This window comes from Zea mays, chromosome 3 (genome assembly GCF_902167145.1).
Source record: "Zea mays cultivar B73 chromosome 3, Zm-B73-REFERENCE-NAM-5.0, whole genome shotgun sequence".
In the NCBI taxonomy this organism is placed as follows: domain Eukaryota; kingdom Viridiplantae; phylum Streptophyta; class Magnoliopsida; order Poales; family Poaceae; genus Zea; species Zea mays.
Genome location: NC_050098.1, coordinates 36,535,356 through 36,555,265, shown reverse-complemented (window position 1 = coordinate 36,555,265; position 19,910 = coordinate 36,535,356).

Genomic DNA, 19,910 nt, shown 5'->3' with positions numbered 1-19,910 from the left:
GCATAACTTAGAGAATGAAAAATTTAAATTTGCTCGTAGTATGCTTTATAGTGGGAGACGCCCCGGCATCAAGGATGGCATTGGCTTCCAAAGGGGAGACAATATCAAACTTAATGCCCCTCCTAAAAGATTGTCTAATTTTGTAAAGGGCAAGTCTCCCATGCCTCAGGATAACGAGGGTTACATTTTGTACCCTGCCGGTTATCCCGAGAGCAAAATTAGGAGGATTCACTCTAGGAAGTCTCACTCTGGCCCTAACCATGCTTTTATGTATAAGGGTGAGACATCTAGCTCTAGGCAACCAACCCGTGCTAAGTTGCCTAAGAAGAGAATTCCTAATGCATCAAATGATCATGACATTTTATTCAAAACTTTTGATGCATCATATGTTTTGACTAACAAATCCGGCAAGGTCGTTGCCAAGTATGTTGGGGGCAAACACAAGAGCTCCAAAACTTGTGTTTGGGTTCCCAAAGTTCTTGTTTCTAATGCCAAAGGACCCAAAACCGTTTGGGTACCTAAAGTCAAGAACTAAACTTGTTTTGTAGGTTTATGCATCCGGGGGCTCAAGTTGGATCATCGATAGCGGGTGCACAAACCACATGACAGGGGAGAAGAAGATGTTCTCCTCCTACGAGAAAAACCAAGATCCCCAACGAGCTATCACATTCGGGGATGGAAATCAAGGTTTGTTCAAAGGATTGGGTAAAATTGCTATATCACCTGACCATTCTATTTCCAATGTTTTTCTTGTAGATTCATTAGATTACAATTTGTTTTCCGTATCTCAATTATGCAAAATGGGCTACAACTGTCTCTTTACTGATGTAGGTGTCACTGTCTTTAGAAGAAGTGATGATTCAATAGCATTTAAGGGTGTGTTAGAGGGTCAGCTATACTTAGTAGATTTTGATAGAGCTGAACTCGACACATGCTTAATTGCTAAGACTAACATGGGTTGGCTCTGGCACCGCCGACTAGCCCATGTTGGGATGAAGAATCTTCATAAGCTTCTAAAGGGAGAGCACATTTTAGGACTAACCAATGTTCATTTTGAGAAAGACAGGGTTTGTAGCGCATGCCAAGCAGGAAAGCAAGTTGGTGCCCATCATCCACACAAGAACATCATGACGACCGACAGGCCGCTTGAGCTACTCCACATGGATCTATTCGGCCCGATTGCTTACATAAGCATCGGCGGGAGTAAGTATTGTCTTGTAATAGTGGATGATTATTCTCGCTTCACTTGGGTATTCTTTTTGCAGGAAAAATCTCAAACCCAAGAGACCTTAAAGGGATTCTTGAGACGGGCTCAAAATGAGTTCGGCTTAAGGATCAAGAAAATAAGAAGCGACAACGGGACGGAGTTCAAGAACTCTCAAATCGAAGGCTTCCTTGAGGAGGAGGGCATCAAGCATGAGTTCTCTTCTCCCTACACACCATAACAAAATGGTGTAGTGGAGAGGAAGAATCGAACTATATTGGACATGGCAAGGACCATGCTTGATGAGTACAAGACTTCGGATCGGTTTTGGGCCGAGGCGGTCAACACCGCCTGCTACGCCATCAACCGGTTATTGAAAGGGAAATGTGCCCTTGGGCCATTTCTAAGTATTTTGGTGATTGAGTGCCAACACAAGTGCTTAAATGTGAAATCATGCTTGTGGATGGACAAAGTGAAAATCAAGAGCAAAGGTATGTTTCTATGTCTTAGTACATTGGTTTTGTGTACTAATATACTTGTCTAAGTATTGGAAACAGGAAGAAAAAGAAAAGAAAAGAGTTGGCTGTGTACAGCCAAGGGGCTATTTCGGTCTGGGGCACCGGACTGTCCGGTGGTGCACCGGACAGTGTCCGGTGCGCCAGGCTGCCTCGGCCGAAGAGTCCGCTCTCGGGAATTTTGCTGACGGCGTACGGCTAAAATTCACCGGACTGTCCGGTGTGCACCGGACTGTCCGGTGAGTCAACGGTCGCCAGGGCCAACGGTCGGCCGCGGATTCTGCGCGCGACACGTGGCCAAGCCAACGGTCGGAAGGGGGCACCGGACTGTCCGGTGTGCACCGGACATGTCCGGTGCGCCAACGGCTCCCAGATCTGCAACGGTCGGCTTCGTCATTTAAGGAAAGGAATCGGGCACCGGACACTGTCCGGTGTGCACCGGACTGTCCGGTGCGCCCGATGACAGAAGGCAAGGATGGCCTTCCTGATTTGTTCTCAACGGCTCCTAGCTGCCTTGGGGCTATAAAAGGGACCCCTAGGCGCATGGAGGATGACACCAAGCATTCCTACAACATTCTTAAGCACCAAGACATCGCTCTCGCGCATTCGTTTCATTGTGATAGCATCTAGAGCTCTTGTTGAGTTGCGAACTCTTTGAGTTGTGTTGCGAGCTCTTGTTGCAACTTGTGTGCGCGTTGTTGCTCTGATCTTTTGAAGTCTTGTGTGCGTTGCTCATTCCCCCTTTGCTCTGTGTTCTTTGTGAACTTCAATTGTAAGGGCGAGAGGCTCCAAGTTGTGGAGATTCCTCGCAAACGGGATTGAGAAAAAGCAAGCAAAACACCGTGGTATTCAAGTGGGTCTTTGGACCACTTGAGAGGGGTTGATTGCAACCCTCGTCCGTTGGGACGCCACAACGTGGAGTAGGCAAGCGTTGGTCTTGGCCGAACCACGGGATAAACCACTGTGTCAACTCTGTGATTGATCTCTTGTGGTATTGTGTTTTGTTGAGACTCCTTTCTAGCCACTTGGCATTTATTGTGCTAACACTTAACAAGTTTTTGTGGCTATAAGTTTAAGTTATACAGGATCACCTATTCACCCCCCCCTCTAGGTGCTCTCAGTTATATCTACACCGAATCCTCAAGAAGACATCTTATGAACTCCTAACCGGTAAAAAGCCCAATATTTCATATTTTAGAGTCTTTGGTAGCAAATGTTTTATTCTTGTTAAAAGAGGTAGAAAATCTAAATTTGCTCCTAAGACTGTAGAAGGCTTTTTACTAGGATATGATTCAAACACAAGGGCATATAGAGTCTTTAACAAGTCCTCCGGACAGGTTGAAGTTTCTTGTGATGTTGTGTTTGATGAGACTAACGGCTCTCAAGTAGAGCAAGTTGATCTTGATGAGATAGGTATTGAAGAGGCTCCATGCATCGCGCTAAGGAACATGTCCATTGGGGATGTGTGTCCTAAGGAATCCGAAGAGCCTCCAAATGCACAAAATCAACCATCCTCCTCCACGCAAGCATCTCCACCAACTCAAAATGAGGATGAAGCTCAAGTTGATGAAGTAGAAGATCAAGCAAATGAGCCACCTCAAGATGACGGCAACGATCAAGGGGGAGATGCAAATGATCAAGACAAGGAGGATGAAGAACAAAGGCTGCCACACCCAAGAGTCCACCAAGCAATCCAACGAGATCACCCCGTCGACACCATCCTCGGTGACATTCATAAGGGGGTAACTACTAGATCTCGTATTGCACATTTTTGTGAGCATTACTCTTTTGTTTCCTCTATTGAACCACACAGGGTAGAGGAAGCACTACAAGATTCGGATTGGGTGATGGCAATGCAAGAGGAGCTCAACAACTTCACTAGGAATAAGGTATGGCATTTAGTTCCACGTCCTAATCAAAATGTTGTAGGAACCAAATGGGTATTCCGCAACAAGCAATACGAGCATGGTGTGGTGACAAGGAACAAAGCTCGACTTGTGGCCAAAGGATACTCCCAAGTCGAAGGTTTGGACTTCGGTGAAACCTATGCACCCGTAGCTAGGCTTGAGCCAATTCGCATATTATTGGCCTATGCTACTTACCATGGCTTTAAGCTTTATCAAATGGACATGAAAAGTGCCTTCCTCAATGGACCAATCAAGGAAGAGGTCTATGTTGAGCAACCTCCCGGCTTTGAAGATGGTGAGTACCCTAACCATGTCTATAGGCTCTCTAAGGCGCTTTATGGGCTTAAGCAAGCCCCAAGAGCATGGTATGAATGCCTAAGAGATTTCCTTATAGCTAATGGCTTCAAAGTCGGCAAGGCCGATCCTACTTTATTCACTAAAACTCTTGACAATGATTTGTTTGTATGCCAAATTTATGTTGATGATATTATATTTGGGTCTACTAACGAATCTACATGTGAAGAATTTAGTAGGATCATGACACAAAAGTTCGAGATGTCTATGATGGGGGAGTTGAAGTACTTCTTGGGATTTCAAGTGAAGCAACTCCAAGAGGGCACCTTCATTAGCCAAACAAAGTATATTCAAGACATTCTAAACAAGTTTGGGATGAAGGATGCCAAGCCCATCAAGACACCCATGGGAACTAATGGGCATCTCGACCTCGACACGGGAGGTAAATCCGTCGATCAAAAGGTATACCGGTCGATGATAGGTTCATTACTATATTTATGTGCATCTTGACCGGACATTATGCTCTCTGTTTGCATGTGTGCAAGATTCCAATCCGACCCTAAGGAATCTCACCTTACGGCCGTAAAACGAATCTTGAGATATTTGGCTTATACTCCTAAGTTTGGGCTTTGGTATTCTAGGGGATCCACATTTGATTTGATTGGTTATTTGGATGCCGATTGGGCGGGGTGTAAAATCAATAGAAAGAGCACATCGGGGACTTGCCAGTTCTTGGGAAGATCCTTGGTGTCTTGGGCTTCAAAGAAGCAAAATTCGGTCGCTCTTTCCACCGCCGAAGCCGAGTACATTGCCGCAGGCCATTGTTGCGCGCAATTGCTTTGGATGAGGCAAACCCTGCGGGACTACGGTTACAAATTAACCAAAGTCCCTTTACTATGTGATAATGAGAGTGCAATCAAGATGGCGGATAATCCCGTCGAGCATAGCCGCACTAAACACATAGCCATTCGGTATCATTTTTTAAGGGATCACCAACAAAAGGGAGATATCGAGATTTCTTACATTAATACTAAAGATCAATTAGCCGATATCTTTACCAAGCCTCTTGATGAACAAACTTTTAGCAAACTTAGGCATGAGCTCAATATTCTTGATTCGCGCAATTTCTTTTGCTAAATTGCACACATAGCTCATTTGTACACCTTTGATCATGTCTCTTTCATATGCTATGACTAATGTGTTTTTCAAGTCTATTTCAAACCACGTCATAGGTATATTGAAAGGGAATTGGAGTCTTCGGCGAAGACAAAGGCTTCCACTCCGTAACTCATCCTTCGCCGTCACTTCAAGCAACTCTCCATTTCTGGGGGGGGAAAGCATGAGCACCAAACAAAAGGACTCCATCTTTGGTATAATCTTCACTCATTTATTTATTACCAAAGGGGGAGAGAGTAATTCTTAGGGCTCTAATGATTCCGTTTTTGGCGATTCATGCCAAAGGGGGAGAAAGTATGAGCCCAAAGCAAAAGGACCGCACCACCACCTAATTTTAAAATTGGAGATTTTCAATTGGTAAATTTCAAATTGGTATCTCATTGTGTTCAAAAGGGGGAGAAAGTAGTATTTTCAAAATTGATATCTTAAAACCCTCTTGAACGCTAAGAGGAGGATTTCATTAAGGGGGAGTTTTGTATAGTCAAAGGAAAAGCATTTGAAACAGGGGAGAAAATTTCAAATCTTGAAAATGCTTTACAAAATCTTACTCATTTGCCCTTGACTATTTGCAAAAGAACTTTGAAAAGGATTTACAAAAGAATTTGCAAAAACAAAATCTGTGGTGCAAGCGTGGTCCAAAATGTTAAAAATGAAGAAACAATCCATGCATATCTTGTAAGTATTTATATTGGCTCAATTCCAAGCAACCTTTGCACTTACATTATGCAAACTAGTTCAATTATGCACTTGTATATTTGCTTTGGTTTGTGTTGGCATCAATCACCAAAAAGGGGGAGATTGAAAGGGAATTAGGCTTACACCTAGTTCCTAAATAATTTTGGTGGTTGAATTGCCCAACACAAATAATTGGACTAACTAGTTTGCTCTAGTGTATAAGTTATACAGGTGCCAAAGGTTCACAACAAGCCAATTAAAAAGACCAATATTGGGTTCAAAATAGAGAGCTAAAGGCATTCTGAAAGGCTCCCTGGTCTGGCGCACCGGACTGTCCGGTGCACCAAGGGACCTCGCGCTGAACTCCTCAGCCTCGGGAATTTTCAGAGCCGACGCGCTATAATTCATCGGACATGTCCGGTGCTCCAAGAGGACGCGGCTCTGGAACTTGGCGGCCTCGGGAATTCGTAGCAGCTGCTCCGCTATAATTCACCGGACTGTCCGGTGTAACAACAGGGCAACGGCTACTTCGGCGCCAACGGCTACCTGCGGACGCATTAAATGCGCGCCAGCACGCGCAGAAGTCAGGCACGCCCATGCTGGCGCACCGGACACTCTACAGTACATGTCCGGTGCGCCACCGGACATCCAGGCGGACCCAGAAGATAGAGCTCCAACGGTCAGAACCCAACGGCTTTGGTGACGTGGCTGGCGCACCGGACATGTCCGGTGTGCACCGGACTGTCCGGTGCACCATGCGACAGACAGCCCCACCAAACGGCTAGTTTGGTGGTTGGGGCTATAAATACCCCCAACCACCCACCATTCATTGCATCCAAGTTTTCCACTTCTCAACCACTTACAAGAGCTAGGCATTCAATTCTAGACACACCAAAGAGATCAAATCCTCTCCAACTCCACTCAAAGCTTTAGTGATTAGCGAGAGAGATTTGTCGTGTTCTTTTGAGCTCTTGCGCTTGGATTGCTTCTTTTCTTTCTCACTTGTTCTTTTGATCAAAACTCCATTGTAATCAAGGCAAGAGGCACCAATTGTGTGGTGGCCCTTGCGGGGAAGTTTTGTTCCCGGTTTTGATTTGAGAAGAGAAGCTCACTCGGTCGAAAGGACCGTTTGAGAGAGGGAAAGGGTTGAAAGAGACCCGGTCTTTGTGACCACCTCAACGGGGAGTAGGTTTGCGAGAACCGAACCTCGGTAAAACAAATCCTTGTGTCACACTCCTTATTTGCTTGAGATTTGTTTTTCACCCTCTCTCGCGGACTCGTTTTTATTTCTAACGCTAACCCGGCTTGTAGTTGTGTTTATATTTGTAAATTTCAGTTTCGCCCTATTCACCCCCCCTCTAGGCGACTATCAGACCGCACCACCACGCCAATTTCAAAAAAATTTGAAACACGTTTAAGTTTTTAAATGTTCTTTCAATTGGTATCTTTGAAAGAAGTATTCCTTTAAGAAAATTCTATCTCAATTGGTATCTATATTCTAAGGAGGCGTTTTTTTCAAAAATTTGGTATCTAAAATATTTGATCTTCTTTCAATTGATAAAACCCTCTTGAACACTAAGAGGAGAATTTCATTAAGGGGGAGTTTTGTTTAGTCAAAGGAAAAGCATTTGAAACAAGGGGAGAAAATTTCAAATCTTAAAAATGCTTCTCAAAATCTTAGTCATATACCTTTGACTATTTTCAAAAACTTTGAAAAGAATTTCCAAAAGAATTTGCAAAAACAAAACAAGTGGTGCAAGCGTGGTCCAAAATGTTAAAAGGGAGAAAGCAATCCATGCATATCTTATGAAAATATAAATTGGTTTAATTCCAAGCAACCTTTGCCCTTACCTTAGGCAAACTAGTTTAATTCTGCACTTATATATTTGCTTTGGTTTGTGTTGGCATCAATCACCAAAAAGGGGGAGATTGAAAGGGAAATAGGGTCAAACCTTTTCCTAAATGATTTTGGTGGTTAATTGCCCAACACAAATAATTGGACTAACTAGTTTTCTCTAGATTATAAGTTCTACAGGTGCCAAAGGTTCAACACAAGCCAATAAAAAGTCCAAGATAGGATTCAAAAAGAAGGAGCAAAAGAAACCAAAGGCTACCCTGGTCTGGCGCACCGGACAGTGTCCGGTGCACCAGGGTGGATCAACTCCAACTCGCTACCTTCGGGTTTTTGGAAAATACCCTCCGCTATAATTCACCGGACTGTCCAGTGTGTGTAACACCCAAAATTATGATCTTTGAGATTAGTGAAAGAAATCAAAGGTGTAACACCCCTGGTGTTACTATAACTAAAAACTTGAGCATGATATCATGAGCATTGGCATTGCGTATGTGTGACACACCTAGAGTGCATTCACTAGGCAAAAATTTCAAACAAGTTGTATTGTTTTACTGTTTTTGCAAATGGAACCCTTGTTAATGGACTTAACCCTAAATAGTGGTTAAAGGGGTAAAACTTAAACCAAGTTAAGAAAACCTAAAGACTTTAGGGTAGAAGTCATAAAATGACCCTAAGAATAAACTTGAATCACTTTTATACCCCTGGGATACCAGAAACCCAAATTAAAACCCTGGAAAACCCTAAAACCAAACCCTAGGGGCTTATATGCAAAATTAGTCCACTTTTGGACTAAAGTGCAAAAACCAAGCCAAATAAGTGTCTTAAGTCCTTTGGTTCACAAATATGTGAATTTACAAGCCAAACCCTAAGTTTTGGACTTAAATGCAAAATGGACCTCATTTGAGCTCTATACCAAGTCTGAAATTTAGTGTTAAAGGCTCCACTTTGGGGCTTTGTAACTTTCAAAGCATAGGGTTTTTGCCCTAGGTCACCACACCAAATTTGAAGATCTATCAAAGGAGAACAACTTTGCTTAAGGTGGTAAGCATAGTTGTTAAGAGTATTTGAGAGATAATTAAGCTCAAAGTCGGGCTGTCAGTCCCTCCCTGAACTGAATTTCCAGGAGCAGTGAGATGGGATGAACTTTGAGCTCGATTTCAAAGGGAATTTAGTGACTTTTTGTGGTAACACCATATAGCAATCTTGTAGATGGAATATTGCTCCACCACTTTGCTGCAAAGTGTTGATCTTGCTGCCATAGAAATCTGAGAGGAAATGAGACCCAAACTCTGTCTGTCAGGTTGACTGAATGGCTATCGCCATGGTACAGTACCCGGCTGGGATCAGACCTACTGCGCCCCCAAAAGATCTCACCGCCGATGTGCCTCGCCGTGATTCGTGTCACCGGCGCCAGGATTCACGCTTGGGGTAGATGGATAACGTCGCGGGGTAAAGGATCTTTGCCGCCGATGAGCTGGAGGTCACTCCGGTGACTCACCGTCGTCTCCCCCTTCTGCTTTGCGGTTGGGGTGATAGGCACGCCGGTTATCGCCGTCGCTCGGTCTTGCGCCGCGTGTCTGCCCCTTTCCACCGCATCGCCGTGACTCACCCTTGCTCCTCGTTGATCGCCGGAGCAAGTGCCACGGTGCTGGACACCCAGCCACTGCACCAGTACCCTTCTTCCTCCTCCGACCGCCGCGCGTTGTCGCTCGATTCCTCGGCCACCGACGTTGAGCCCTATAAATTGAAGCCCCCACTAGCTTCGCAACATCATCACCCACCTAGCCACCGTGAATCGCTATCAATCGTGCATCAGTGCGCTTGAATTTTGGTTTTCCCCCAAATCAAATTTCCGCCACCCGAAATCAACCTCACCGCGGCCAGCCCTCCACAGGTCTGCTCATACCCTCCTTGTTCCTGTTCTAGCATCTGTGCATGTTAGTGATGCTCGCCGACCCACGCAATTGAACTAGAAACCCTCTGGTCGCCGGGAACATGGTTATCTCGCCACAACATTCTCGGTCACTGTGGCCAGAACCAACCAGGCACCCATTTGCGAAATTGGGTTGGGGGAATTGATCGGGGAAGATCCAATTTGGCATTAGCTGCTCGGGGATGCCAGTACTTGCCCCAATCGGCCGGCCTACGAGCTCACCGGAGCTCGGTCGCGTTCACCGTCGTCGTGGACCTTCCCCCGCGAAGGAATAGAAATCAGAGGGGTGTTCTGCAAACAGTCAGTGACTCAACGTAACAGTGACCGAACCCATCTCCAGTTAACAAAAACTCCGAGGACCTTTCTGTAAAGCCGCCAGGGCGCGGCCGCGCGCGGGCGCTTTCCTCCCTGGTCTTGGGCCGCTGGGCTGAATCCGGCCCAGTTCCCCTTAATCTTTTTCTTTTTCTTTTTCCAGCAGAGCTTTAAAATATGTAGAAAAATGTAGAAAAATGCTAAAATTATGAAACTAATTTTCCTAGGTTTGTTATTTTCCATAGTATTTAATAAAAATAAGTTGGTGATTTTTAGTGAAAGTAAGAAATTTTAGGGTATTTAAAGTAGTTAAAAATCTTGGTTATAGATTTTTAGAAAATAATTGGTAAGTCCTATAATGCCCAAAATTTTTATATGAGTGTGATACATTATTTAGAAGCCTTGGGTAAAGTTTGAATTGATTTGGACCTTGTTTGATCACCAAACCCCAAAACACCCCCCCTGCCCTGCGAACTCCTTTACCGACTCCGGAAACCCTAAGTTCCCGGAACTCCGTGAAGGAAAGTTGTATTCAAGACATAAATAATAAGTTTATGTTATCTTTGCATCCTCATGAGCATCCCATGGCATCCATTCTTATACATATGTATGGTTATGATTAGAACGAGAAGAAGAGGTAGAAGTAACTGAAGAGGAGACACCACAACCACCTTTGGACACTCAGGCCGGGAATAGTTTCTACTTCGACATTTGTGGACCTGAGCCTGATTCACCTGTGAACGAAGGCAAGCCCCGGTGCATTTGCCACCTCCCTTGATACTTTTAAAATCTTTCTCACTTGCTTGATGCATTAGGTGATAGGAGTTAATTGCTAAAACCATTCCTGCATTACCTTCCTTGAATTTGATTACCTTCCTTGATCACCTGTTTTACAAAAGCTTTTTGATGCTTAGCTTTACTTTAGAAAAACAAAAGGTTTTGTTTTTACAAAAGATGTTGTGGCAAAAGTGGGTGGGATGTTTTCAAAAATAAAACTTGATGGTGGATCCATCATGGCCGTGATGGATTCAACATCGGAAAAGATGTACCTCTGCCAGGTACCAACTTTGGGTTTGAAATGATTAAGCTGAGACCGGGCGGGTGACTTGCACGAGAAGAGAGTCTCTGATAGTCGCCTAGAGGGGGGGTGAATAGGGCGAAACTGAAATTTACAAATATAAACACAACTACAAGCCGGGGTTAGCGTTAGTAACAATAAATGAGTCCGCAAGAGAGGGCGCAAAACAAATCCCAAGCGAATAAGCAAATGAGACACGGAGATTTGTTTTACCGAGGTTCGGTTCTTGCAAACCTACTCCCCGTTGAGGAGGCCACAAAGGCCGGGTCTCTTTCAACCCTTCCCTCTCTCAAACGGTCCCACGGACCGAGTGAGCTTCTCTTCTCTAATCAAAGCCGGGAACAAAACTTCCCCGCAAGGGCCACCACACAATTGGTGCCTCTTGCCTTGATTACAATGGAGTTGTGATCTCAAGAACAAGTGAGAAAGAAAAGAAGCAATCCAAGCGCAAGAGCTCAAATGAACACGGCAAATCACTCTCTCTAGTCACTAGGGTTTTGTGTGGAATTGGAGAGGATTTGATTTCTTTGAATGTGTCTAGAATTGAATGCCTAGAGCTCTTGTAGTAGTTGAGAAGTGGAAAACTTGGATGGCAATGAATGTGGGGTGGTTGGGGTATTTATAGCCCCAACCACCAAATGTGGCCGTTGCTGGGAGCTCTCTGTTCGATGGCGCACCGGACAGTCCGGTGCACACCGGACAGTCCGGTGCCCCCTGCCACGTCATCGTTGCCGTTGGATTCTGACCGTTGGAGCTCTGACATGTGGACCCGCCTGGGTGTCCGGTGCACACCGGACATGTACTGTTTGATGTCCGGTGCACCGGTATGGGCAAGTCTGACGTCTGCGCGCGCTGCGCGCGCATTTAATGCTGCGCAGGGAGCCGTTGGCGCCGCAGAGAGCCGTTGCTCCGCTGGCACACCGGACAGTCCGGTGCACACCGGACAGTCCGGTGAATTATAGCGGAGCGGCTGTCGTGAAAACCCGAGGATGACGAGTTCCGGAGGCCGCGGTTCGTTGGCGCACCGGACATGTCCGGTGCACACCGGACAGTCCGGTGAATTATAGCGCGCCGGCCCTCCGCGAATTCCCGAGGGCGAAGGCAAGCCCCGGTGCATTTGCCACCTCCCTTGATACTTTTAAAATCTTTCTCACTTGCTTGATGCATTAGGTGATAGGAGTTAATTGCTAAAACCATTCCTGCATTACCTTCCTTGAATTTGATTACCTTCCTTGATCACCTGTTTTACAAAAGCTTTTTGATGCTTAGCTTTACTTTAGAAAAACAAAAGGTTTTGTTTTTACAAAAGATGTTGTGGCAAAAGTGGGTGGGATGTTTTCAAAAATAAAACTTGGTGGTGGATCCATCATGGCCGTGATGGATTCAACATCGGAAAAGATGTACCTCTGCCAGGTACCAACTTTGGGTTTGAAATGATTAAGCTGAGACCGGGCGGGTGACTTGCACGAGAAGAGAGTCTCGGTGTAGTGTCTCCGTCTGAGTCGATTAAGGACCGTCTCGATGTAGGCTTGATGATCGAGGACCCTTTAACTGGTCACATGCCTCGTCATGGGTAAGCCTTGCCTCGGGCAGACTAAGGACGGAATAAGATAACACGAAATGGGCGTGGAGCGGTGGCGAGAGTAGCGTGTACCCTCCGTGGCAAGAGGCTGGACGGTGGTGTAGCTGTGCTCTCGGTTTGCGTGAACCTGATCCGGTCTTAAGAACCCCGGTGGCGGGTTGACATATGCAAGGGTTAAGTGCTACATATGTCGTGTGATTGGAGATCCTCAGCTGAGTATAATCGATTCGGATCGCCGTACCTTCGCGGTTATGAAGACTTGGTCACTGCCCTACACGTAGCATTCCACTAAAGACAATGGGCTTTTGTAAGAAAAATTGGCTAGTGCAGGACTAGTGATTGAACTAGGGTAGAAAGAACTCTAGTGCAGGTAATTTTACTTAACTTGACAAATTAAAACTGGATTTTTAAGAATCCACTTTAGTAAGCATTTCTGCAAAATAGAGTCTTTGATTATTGAAAAGCCTTACCTTGACTCCCATATAACCAGCATACCCTTGAGAGTCTTTTCTTTAGTCGGGTAAGACTTGCTGAGTATTCCATACTCAGGGTTTATCCCTTCGTTGTTTTTAGGTGAGGAAGTAGCAGACTTTTGCTGCTTCTGTGCCAAGGTGGTTCCAAAAGAAGAAAATCAAGACTGAAGTGTGGGAGGACTCGGTCCTCCACTTAAGATCTCTTGCTTTTAGCTTCTCGGGAGGAGTTTGTGCCTCCCTGGTTTGTATAATATTACTTCTATGCACTCACTTTTAGTTTGGTCTGTAATAACATAACTCAAGCTTGCTTTTGAAATAAATGTAAGATTATGTAATTCGCTTCCGCATTTCTTTATCTCCGATGTTCTGTAATGTCTACAAGATGGGTGAGACGTTCCTGGTAAGGTAAGGAAAGATACCGAACTTGTCAAGTAGTTCAGGGGCACCTACAGGGTTGTCTGATGTCTGTGAGACAAGGACAACTGTAGGTGGGCCTAATTACTTGGGAGGTTCCGTCACAGCTGGTATCGGAGCGTAGCCCTTCTTGGCAGATATTATGAAGCATCTTCAAAAGGATTTTTAAGAGTCTTACCTAAAAATTCTTTTCTCCTCTTACCTAAGTATTCTGAAGAAGTCTATCTTAAAGACCAGATAGGAAGAGTGCAACATATAGAAGGTTGAATCGACTAAGGTTGATTCTGTAATTATACATGCATCATGCTAAGAATCTTACTAATAACATTTTCCCCCTTAGAAAAGATGCCGCCACGTACCAGGCTAACGGCACGCAAGTCCACGGGACCAATTGGGGTGCCTCGGCATCAATTGGCTCCCCGACATGAAAGCAGCAGCAGTGGAAGTAACGACCCCATCGGAGACCTTGAAGCTCATGTGAGTCGACTTCAGGCAACACTACAACAAAGGACTGATGCTTGGGTCGCTGACGGAGATAGAATCAACGAACTGAGAAGGGACATCCGACACTTGCAGGATCAACTCGCTGATCGAGACTTAGCACTTGACTGGGCTGTACAGTCTCGTTTGCTAATGTGTGCTAAGGAAGCAAGGGCTCAGGCCCGAATTAAAGAACTTAGCTCGACTGTCGATGACCTGCAGGTTTACTGCAATACGTTGCACGAGGAAGTCCATGTATTATACTCACAACTACACCCAAGTGAGCCAGCACCACCTGCTGAGGCAGAAGCTGGACCATCTCACGTTGCGGGACGTGCGCTGGGTGGGGAGTTAGACCTTTTTGAGCCCCCTCCTTCTTTGAGGTTGGTTGATGTCTGGACTCCCACACCTGACGATGAAGCCGCCAAGACTGATGGCAAGCAGGAATAAAGGTGTAATGGAAGTAGAGTAGTATATTGTAGGGTATTGTAGGGTGTACTGTTGTATAATAGGTTGAACTTTTGTATATTGGGTATTGTATCCTGTTATGTAATATTGAGTCTGTATCATTACTTTTTACAGTAATGTAAAATGGAAGGTTTTCTCTGGCACATTATGTTTACTTCAAATGTTTTTGCCACAGATGCCGACCAGGACTCGAGAACAGGATGCAACAGGAACTTCTGGGGGACGGGATGTTACCCCAAACCCACCTCCAGTTCCTCCCACGTTAGCCGAGGCGATCGCCGCCTTGGTAAATGCCACCGCCGATAATACCCGCTTCCTTAGGGAGATGGCGGGTCAGCAACAATTCCAGCAGCAAGCAGCAAGAGGTTATCCGCAGGGTCCCCGTGAGACCACCTATTTGGATTTCTCAGAAACTCGTCCACCTCTATTCGTCAAGGCAGAAGATCCCTTAGAAGCTGACGAGTGGATTCGGGTTATCGAGCAAAAGTTTGGTCTTCTTCGTTGCTCAGAGACGCAGAAGCCGTTGTTCGCCGCACAACAACTCCGTGGTCCTGCCAGTACCTGGTGGGGAAATTTTATGGCTATTCAACCCGACAACCATCAAGTCACCTGGAATGAGTTTAAAGCAGCCTTCCGTGAACACTACATCCCCGAAGGAGTGCTGCATATGAAACAAGAGGAGTTTATGAAGTTACAACAAGGTGGAGATACCATTACTCAATATCTCAACAAATTCAATCACCTGTCGCAGTATGCTATCGACCAGGTGAATACAGATTTGAAGAAGAAGAACTGTTTTATGCGGGGACTGAATGATCGGCTACAAAGGAAAATGGCCACATGCATAGACCTCACATATGGAAAGGCTGTCAGCACAGCCTTATCTGTTGAAGCCAAATACACAAATTCTGGAAAGAATAAGGGATTTGGTGGTGAGCGGCCTAATCAGGGCCAGGCGAAGAAACCACGGTTTGTGATTCGACCCTCAAGCCAAAATCGCCCTTTTCCTCGTCCACCTTCATTTCCCTTCAAGCAGCCTATCATTATCCGCCCCAGTAATGCCCCCACTACCCCAAAACAGCCGGGTGCCCCAGGCACTCGATTTCCTGCCTTGCCTAGTTCTTCAACTGGGTGCTTTAATTGCGGCAAGTCGGGACACTTTATCAAAGACTGTCCATATCCTAGGCAAAATCAATCTAATGCTTCACAAGGATCTGGGAAATCAGCTCAGCCTAAAGGAAATGCTACGGGGAAGAATATGAAGAAAACGGGGCGTGTGTATTATACTCAAGTGGCTACTACACCGGAAGGAGAGCCGGTGATGATGGGTACGTTTCCCGTGGCCAGTCACCCAACAATTATTCTTTTTGATTCTGGTGCTTCACATACATTTATTAGTAAGAAGTTTGTGGAACAACATCATATTGCATACCATGAATCAAAGGAGGGATTTAAAATTCATTCACCTGGGGGACACATTTATACTAAAGAAGTGGCCTATGGAGTGCCAGTAACAATGGCCGGCCGGAACTTTCTTGCTAACATGATTGTTCTGAAGGGCCAGGATATAGATGTAATCTTGGGTATGAATTGGTTAACCCAACACAAGGCAATCCTCAACACTGAACTCAGAACCGTCAGGTTGAGCTATAACCAAGAAGAGATTCTCTTGACTCTCCCCGCAACCAATCCAGCCAAAGCTTCTGGTAGAGTCTATGAAGCCATTGTACCGGAGATCAAGAACATTCCGGTAGTATGTGAGTTTCCAGATGTATTTCCGGAAGATTTGCCTGGACTGCCCCCTGAAAGAGATGTAGAATTCGTAATTGAGCTAAAGCCCGGTACGGCTCCCATATCCCGAAGGTCGTACCGTATGCCCCCTAATGAGTTAGCGGAACTGAAGATTCAATTACAAGATCTACTGAATAAGGGATTCATCCGGCCAAGCTCGTCCCCATGGGGTTGTCCCGCCATTTTTGTTAAGAAGAAGGACCAAACCTTGAGAATGTGCGTGGATTATCGACCCCTAAATGAGGTCACTATCAAGAATAAGTACCCTCTCCCAAGGATCGACATCTTATTTGATCAACTGACTGGGGCAAGGGTATTTTCCAAAATTGATCTCAGGTCGGGCTATCATCAAATCCGTATTCGGCCCGAGGATATACCGAAGACTGCGTTTACTACGCGATATGGATTGTTTGAATACTTGGTAATGTCTTTCGGGCTCACAAATGCTCCTGCCCATTTCACCTATTTGATGAACTCGGTGTTCATGCCCGAGTTGGACAAGTTCGTGGTAGTCTTCATCGACGATATTTTGATATATTCTAAGAATGAAGAAGACCATGCTCAGCATTTACGAATTGTATTGACACGCCTGAGGGAACATCAGCTCTATGCCAAGTTCTGTAAGTGCGCATTCTGGCTGGAAGAAATTCAATTTTTGGGGCACGTGTTATCAGCTAAAGGAATTGTGGTAGATCCGAGCAAGGTCAAAGATATTCTGGAATGGAAACCCCCAACAACTGTTCACCAAGTCCGGAGTTTTCTTGGACTAGCTGGGTATTATCGCAGATTCATACCAGATTTTTCTAAGCTTGTGAAGCCAATCACAAGTTTGTTGAAGAATGACATCAAGTTCAATTGGTCTTCTAAGTGCAATGAAGCCTTTGAGCAACTGAAGACACTATTGACCACTGCTCCGGTATTGGCTCAACCGGACATCACTAAACCTTTTGACATCTATTGTGATGCATCTGGCAGTGGGCTCGGCTGTGTACTGATGCAAGAGGGCCGAGTGATTGCGTATGCTTCAAGGCAGTTGCGCCGGCATGAGGAGCACTATCCAACTCATGATCTGGAGCTAGCTGCTGTGGTTCATGCCCTAAAGATTTGGCGTCACTATCTGCTGGGTAATATCTGTCACATATATACAGATCATAAAAGTTTGAAGTACATCTTCACCCAATCAGAGTTAAATATGAGGCAAAGACGATGGCTTGAGCTCATCAAGGACTATGAACTCGAGATCCATTATCACCCAGGCAAGGCCAATGTGGTGGCAGATGCGTTGAGTCGTAAAACTTCCTGCCACTGTCTTATGGCAAAGACCTCCGAGAACACTTTGTGTCAAGAAATGGAAAAGCTAAACCTGGGGATCATTCAGCAAGGGACTCTAAATCAGTTAAAGCTTGAGTCAATCATTTTGCAAAGGATAATTGATGCTCAAAAAGATAATCTGGGTATGAAGCACATTCGAGAGAAGATAAAGGCTGGAGTAGCCAAGTGTTTCAAAGAAGACGATCAAGGTGTGATATGGTTTAAAGACCGCATAGTTGTGCCAAAGAACGAAGAGCTCCGCCAGCAAATTCTGGATGAAGCACATCTTAGTCGCTATTCTATTCATCCCGGAAGCACTAAGATGTACCAAGATTTAAAGCAACATTACTGGTGGACTAAGATGAAGATTGAAATTGCACGCTATGTGGCTAAGTGTGACACCTGCAGACGTGTCAAGGCCATACACATAAAAACTGCTGGTCCATTGCAACCTTTGCCAATCCCAACATGGAAATGGGAAGACATCAGCATGGACTTCATTGTGGGATTGCCCAGAACCGCAAAAGGCTTTGACTCCATCTGGGTTATCATCGATCGACTTACAAAGATCGCCCACTTTCTCCCTGTCAAAGTTAAATATCCCGTCATTACCTATGCGGAGTTATACATCGCCCGTATTCTCAGTTTGCATGGTATCCCAAAGACTATAGTGTCGGATCGTGGACCTCAATTCGTATCTAAATTCTGGGAAGAACTTCATAAATTCCTGGGTACTAAACTGCTCCACAGTTCGGCCTATCATCCTCAAACCAGTGGACAAACTGAGAGAGTGAACCAAATACTTGAAGATATGCTACGGGCATGTGTCCTGGATTTCTCACTAAAATGGGATGAATGTCTACCTTTAGCGGAGTTTTCATATAATAACAGTTATCAAGAATGTATCAAGATGGCACCCTTTGAAGCTTTATATGGACGACGGTGTCGGACTCCGCTAAATTGGTCTGAACCTGGAGAAAGATACCTCTTTAGACCTGATATGGTGAAAGAGGTTGAGGAAAAGGTTCAGAGGATTATCCATAATATGAAGAAAGCTCAAGCACGGCAAAAAAGTTATGCAGACAAACGGCGAATGCCCTTATATTTTCTTGAAGGAGACTATGTCTACTTGAAGGTCTCACCAATGAAGGGCGTATCGCGTTTCGGAGTTAAAGGAAAACTTGCACCACGATATATTGGTCCTTTTCTTATTCTGGAAAGATATGGGCCAGTGGCGTATCGACTTCAGCTCCCCGAAACATTGTCTGCTGTGCACAATGTGTTCCACGTGTCACAACTGAAGAAGTGTCTTCGGGTTCCTGATCGAACCGTTGAAGTGACTGATGTTGTCCTGGAACCAGATTTAACATACTCGGAACATCCTATTCGAGTTCTGGATCAAAAGGACAGGGTCACCCGAAGAAAGACTCTCAAGTTCTACAAGATACAGTGGAACCAGCATTCTGAAGACGAGGCTACATGGGAAACCCAAGACTTCTTAGATAAGAATTTCCCAGGCTTCCTAGCCTCATGTAAATTGTAAAGTCTGTATAGTGGTTGTAATGAAGAAGTAACCCCCACATCACCCCTGCCTTGTACCAGAAATAAGGAAATAAACATGTGACACATTTCCTTTTCCATTATTTACCCTAGGACTTTTAATCTCGGGACGAGATTCTTTTATGGGGGGAAGGATGTAACACCCCTGGTGTTACTATAACTAAAAACTTGAGCATGATATCATGAGCATTGGCATTGCGTATGTGTGACACACCTAGAGTGCATTCACTAGGCAAAAATTTCAAACAAGTTGTATTGTTTTACTGTTTTTGCAAATGGAACCCTTGTTAATGGACTTAACCCTAAATAGTGGTTAAAGGGGTAAAACTTAAACCAAGTTAAGAAAACCTAAAGACTTTAGGGTAGAAGTCATAAAATGACCCTAAGAATAAACTTGAATCACTTTTATACCCCTGGGATACCAGAAACCCAAATTAAAACCCTGGAAAACCCTAAAACCAAACCCTAGGGGCTTATATGCAAAATTAGTCCACTTTTGGACTAAAGTGCAAAAACCAAGCCAAATAAGTGTCTTAAGTCCTTTGGTTCACAAATATGTGAATTTACAAGCCAAACCCTAAGTTTTGGACTTAAATGCAAAATGGACCTCATTTGAGCTCTATACCAAGTCTGAAATTTAGTGTTAAAGGCTCCACTTTGGGGCTTTGTAACTTTCAAAGCATAGGGTTTTTGCCCTAGGTCACCACACCAAATTTGAAGATCTATCAAAGGAGAACAACTTTGCTTAAGGTGGTAAGCATAGTTGTTAAGAGTATTTGAGAGATAATTAAGCTCAAAGTCGGGCTGTCAGTCCCTCCCTGAACTGAATTTCCAGGAGCAGTGAGATGGGATGAACTTTGAGCTCGATTTCAAAGGGAATTT